Source organism: Capsella rubella, unplaced genomic scaffold, assembly GCF_000375325.1.
Source record: "Capsella rubella cultivar Monte Gargano unplaced genomic scaffold, Caprub1_0 scaffold_8, whole genome shotgun sequence".
Taxonomy (NCBI): domain Eukaryota; kingdom Viridiplantae; phylum Streptophyta; class Magnoliopsida; order Brassicales; family Brassicaceae; genus Capsella; species Capsella rubella.
The window spans coordinates 5,176,736-5,182,212 of NW_006238916.1; the positions used below are offsets into that span (position 1 = coordinate 5,176,736).

Genomic DNA, 5,477 nt, shown 5'->3' on the forward strand with positions numbered 1-5,477 from the left:
TCAAAAAAACCCCTAAATCGATTTGGGGATTTTTTTGATTTGGGGATTTTTTTTGTTTTTTGGTTTTAATCGGGTTAGGTTTAAGGAAAATTGGTTTATTATTGGTTTAAAAATGATTATGATGGTTAAGATGAGATTGGTCTACGGTAAACCGACACTAACCCAGTTCCATGTGTAAATAAGTATCGAACTTTAATTTTACGGGGAAAAAGGTTTCGAACTTTTGATGTGGGGAGAAAACATTGTGGAACTTTATTTTGAAGGGGATACAGAGAGAGGCTGAAAGTGTGGGTGGAACTGGTCGTATACGAAAGTTCCGAGGGGGAAATAGGTCGTCGTTCCATATATTTACAAAGGATTTTCAAAAAATTTATTATCTTATTATTTTATCGGAATGTGTCTAAAATTATACTGGTCCCAAGTTGGGATCGGAGAAATTTATTAATTTATAGAGATTATTAATTTATCGAGTATTAATTTATAGAGGTTTTACTGTAAATAAATACACCAATGATTCAATAGAGTTCAAAAGTTCCATTGACTATGTAAGAGTAAGACCACATGATAGCTACGCACTAGTGTAATAACAGAGATATTTCAATCATTGTATTGTAAAAATTCAATCCAACGAGTGCAAGTGGTAAAGTCTTAACACAGTAACCATCAATGTATGATGCAAAAGTTGTGAATGTCACTTTTACATGTTTAAATTGATCACCAAGGAATCAGAGTAAAACATGAAACAAATCCATTCATGACTCAAGTAAAATACTACCATAACATGCATGATGCATTCATTTCGTAAAACAAGAGACCTTATGATATCTTCGGTTAGTGTATAGTAAAGACTCAAGCAAAAGGGTACAATTTATATATAGAATCAAACACAGTAATCAATAGTTGATAATGCAAAACTCCAAAATGTCGTTTAACATTGCTTAAAAGTTAAAACAATCACCAAGGATAAAGCAAAACAAATACACTATTACCATAATATGCAGAAATGTCATATACGTTTAGACTTTAGAATACATATCTACAGAAGATGCATCTACTTTATAACATGAAGGAATTTATTATACATGGAAACAGCAAAACGGAGACTAAAGTATTTTTAAACAAACAATTGTAAATGTGTTCCAATAGTCAAAGAAAAATCTACCTTTTCTTAGTTTATGATGTAGAGAAACAATCACCTAAGGTAGAGAGAGCATGCAAATACTTTCAAGATTCAAGCAAACTACAATCACAATCTACAGAAACAAGCATCTACAGGAGACTCTAAGATGCATCCATTATGTAAAATAATAAGAGACCTTATGAGACACAAGCATTGAAACAGAGAAAATTAAAAATAAAAATTTTGAACTTAAAATGTGCTCATCTAGAAACTCAAGCAATTTTTATGATCTTGAAACTGTAAGTCCTAGTTTGCAGTGAGATTTTGTCAGGCTGATAACTTCCCTAAATACCAAAAGATCTATAAAAGGACATACCTGTAAGTCCTAGTTTGCAGTGAGATTTTGTCAGGCTGATAACTTCCCTAAATATGCAAGACGGAACCACATGCACCTAGAAAAAATATAACTCTTGAAATGTCACATATTTACGAGAAACTTGTTATGACTATTCCGCAAAGTCACATATTTTAACCATCTCTTATAGTAGACCACAACTGGAACTGGAAGGCCCGATCCACGAAGACAGCATTCGTCACCAAAAAAGACGACTCTTCTTTATACGAGCGCATCATAAACACCAACTAGAGATTTATCAGCACCACAAGGCAACACTATAATCCCAGATCTTGCTCGTCCTGCAGAATCAAGATTCTAGATCAGTCACAAAATCTTTCAAGAAATATTACAAAAATACTTATCTATTAGAAGTTCACAATGAAGCTAGATAAACCTATTTGAAAGGACAGATTAAAATATCTAAGAGAAGTTAACTATCAATTTTGCAGTCGTCGTATAACTGCATAACTAAGAAATTATTGTAAACGTAGAGAGTTAGACACTTATACTGTTCCTAAACTTTTTTCTTGGTATGGCCAAGAGAACATAACACCGTGAGCAAAAGAACATAACACCGTGAGCTAAGTAAAGACAACAGAACATTACCAAACTCATTAACACGATTATTTCTCAACGGCATCAGGGAAAATTTACTTGCAAAGGGTCTGTCTCAAATGAGTGAATTTCTAATTCTCTTCTGCTACTGCTGCCAGTTATGCTCCACTCAACAGCTCCCCAGTTCTACCGTGTTGTTTTGCCATCTGTAAAAACATCACCACCATAAACATACAAAAGTTGACAGCATACTGAGGAGAACATACAATGGTATAATAAACATGAATTTCACATTCAATGAATCAAGAAGAATAAGAAGAAGGTAACATAGTTCCTAGGAAATATATAAGTTTGCCACATTAGTGAGAAAAGACGCAGAGAACAACTGATCACGGATCATGGTATGTAATTCACTCAATGTTAAAAAGATACCGCGAAAGGGATGAAATGGAGGAGGAGTTAAACGTACCTCAGAAGCAAATCTAGCTCGGTTCATGTCATCAGCTGAGATAGTTTTGTTTTTACACTTGAGCAAAAGCAATGAAAAAAACCGAAACCAAGATCCCAAATACAAAAGAGAAGAGAAAGAGAATAAGCCTTGTGAACTTAAACAACACTTCGTCTTCAATACCAGCTTCACTTTCCCACAGAGGTTTATTTCCATGATCTGGCTTCAACTCCAATGTAGAAAAGTCTCTCTTCTTCTCCCCTCCTTCGCCTTCAAAAGCATTACAATTTCTATCCAATTAGTTCTAAATGTATTCATTGTAAAAATTATGCTACAATACAGCAAGAGTAGTAAAAACCCCTCCATTAGAAACAACATCTTCATCCATAGTAAAAATTAAATCTCTGACACTCAATGAATTTGATACAAAAAAGAAAAAGCAAATTGAGAACAGCCTAACATACCTCATCAGCATAAGGCCAAATCTTTGTCAAGTGATGTTTCAGCCAAGCCAACTGAAGTAAAAAAAAAAAAAGCCAAAGTACCAAGAATTAGTCCCAAGGATGACAAAACTCTACAACTTTAGTGTCTCCCATATACACAAAAAGAGAAAGATATGTAAGCAGATGCAAACACATCAATGTGTTCTAGAAAAGGAAGCTGGTGACTTAACTTCGGACACTCGGACAAGACAACCCAGGAAGGATGAAACTCAAGAGAAAAAAAGCTTCCAGGAATCCTCCACAGTCATCCACGCAAAATCAGCCACTGTATTCACCTGATAAGAAGAAACAAAATCCCGATAAAGAAAGAGCTAACAAATCAATGAGACTATCAAACATATTATGAAGCATTTACGTGTCTCTCACATGTGCATTTCATTATTATATCAAATAATTACAAACAAGTTTGTAAAGCACACAGAAACAAAAACAAAAAAAAAAGGTTGGAAAAGCATATACCTGGCAAAGAAGTCTGCAGCACTTAAAATCTACTCCAAGTCTCAACAATCCAAACGCTTTCAGAAGAACATACCTGAGGAAATCAGAGTTAGTTAGTCTTCATTGTTCTTTGAAGATTTTGGTCGTATTTTCAGTCCCATCCCAAGTCTATTGACTCTTTGTCTTATAAATTTGACTCTTTGTCTTATGGTTTTTCAAAGCCGTGGGTACCAAAGTCGTTTGACTCTTTGTCTTATGGTTTTTCATAGCCGTGGGTACCAAAGTCGTTTGACTCTTTGTCTTATGGTATTTCATAGCCGTGGGTACCAAAGTCGTTTGACTCTTTGTCTTGTGGTTTTTCAAAGCCGTGGGTACCAAAGTCGTTTGACTCTATGTCTTATGGTGTTTCAAAGCCGTGGGTACCAAAGTCTTTTGACTCTTTGTCTTATGGTTGTTCAAAGCCGAGGGTACCAATTGTGAGAACTCTTTGGTTCTATTCACTCTATGTCTTATGGTTTTTCAAAGCCGTGGGTACCAAAGTCTTTCGACTCTATCTTATGGTTTTTTCAAAGCCGTGGGTACCAAAGTCTTTCGACTCTTCGTCTTATGGTTTTTTCAAAGACGTGGGTACCAAAGTCTTTTGACTCTTTGTCTTATGGTAATTCAAAGCCGATGGTAACAATTGTGAGAACTCTGTGGTTCTTCTATTCAGTCTTTGTCTTAAGACTTTTAAAGCCATATGGCATTCCCAACCAAACAGAGGGTACAAATTGAGAGAACTCTTTGGTTCTTTTCAGTCTTTGTCTTAAGACTTTTTAAGCCATGTGTCATTCCCAACCAAACAAGCCGAGGGTACAAATTGAGAGAACTCTTTGGTTCTTTTCAGTCTTTGTCTTAAGACTTTTTAAGCCATGTGTCATTCCCATCTAACAATCCGAAATCTCTTTTCCGACCTCCCAACATGCATGCACTACCAAGCCAATCAATAGTTGACAACTTTTCTCGGGACAATGTCTCCAAAATAGAATCTGACAGAACACTATTAGTTTAGTGTCTGTCCATGATCCTTTTTGGGTTGTTAAAGAAAAAAACAGAAACAAAAACAAAAATCTTTAAGTTTTGGAAAATAACAATGATACAAAAGTCAATTGCTTAAATAAAGAAACAATAAATCTCATCAGAATTGGATTAATCGTTTGCCTTCAAATTTCAATCCTCTGAAAATTCAAAAAGACAAACAAAACGGGAAAGACAGAGAAATACCTCGTGAAAGAAAAGTCAGGCTGAAATCTCTTTAAGACCTTTAGAGAAATACCGTTCCAGCAACATATCAAGAAACTAAGACTTCCATCAAAACAAAACCCATCTAATAGACAAAGAGCATAGATCAACTAGAAGAGAGTACCTGAGGCTAGAAGCACCATCTTCTTTCCTAAATAGCAACATCTTCATCTGATGGAGCAATGTGTGCAATGGGCTGAATGAATATAACATGGAAACCCTCAATTCCACCAGACTAAAGTCATCAAAATTGTAAAAACCATTTGTCAAAACAACTTCACCTATAAGTACTTCTTTTTAAACTCAAAACAAGTAGCAGATTCCATTACTTCAAGTGATCCTTCAGCGCGGTAAAAGAACCTAAAAATATCAGAAAACTATAAGACTCCACTCAAATAAAAAAGAATCCATTAGACAAAGAGCATGTATGAACAAAGAAGAGAGTACCTGAAGCTAGAAGCACCATCTCCTTACTTGAATAAGCAGCATCTTCATCTGAGATGGAAACGCTCAATTCCAGCCAGCTAAAATATATCAAAAATGTAAAAAACTATTAGTTAAAACATATTTAGAAGACAAAATTTGTCTAATGCTGAATAAAAGAAAGACTCATCTCATCATGTTAACATACATACCCTAACTTCAAAGTATCGACCACCAAAAGCTTCTTGCCATGTCTAACAAACTCAGAGATGTGAATCAGACTGAATCGCTAAACTCTCTCTCTCTCTCTCT

At 35.1% G+C, this 5,477-nt stretch overlaps 1 long non-coding RNA gene across 14 annotated transcripts; it reads right to left on the minus strand.

Moving 5' to 3' along the window:
• Positions 1-1,449: 1,449 nt before the first annotated feature.
• Positions 1,450-5,471, minus strand: LOC17875269. 14 transcript variants are annotated; one of them, XR_002832983.1, is made up of 10 exons: positions 5,378-5,471; positions 5,190-5,266; positions 5,024-5,102; positions 4,867-4,938; positions 3,483-4,762; positions 3,194-3,298; positions 2,985-3,035; positions 2,542-2,790; positions 2,124-2,278; positions 1,568-1,816 (listed from the first exon to the last, which is right to left on the minus strand). It is a non-coding gene; the product is annotated as an uncharacterized LOC17875269 (long non-coding RNA). The 14 variants fall into 14 exon arrangements; XR_002832985.1 differs by having other exon boundaries at positions 3,483-4,489; positions 4,725-4,762; positions 4,867-5,102; XR_002832980.1 differs by having other exon boundaries at positions 3,483-4,527; positions 4,725-4,762; positions 4,867-5,102.
• Positions 5,472-5,477: the final 6 nt, after the last annotated feature.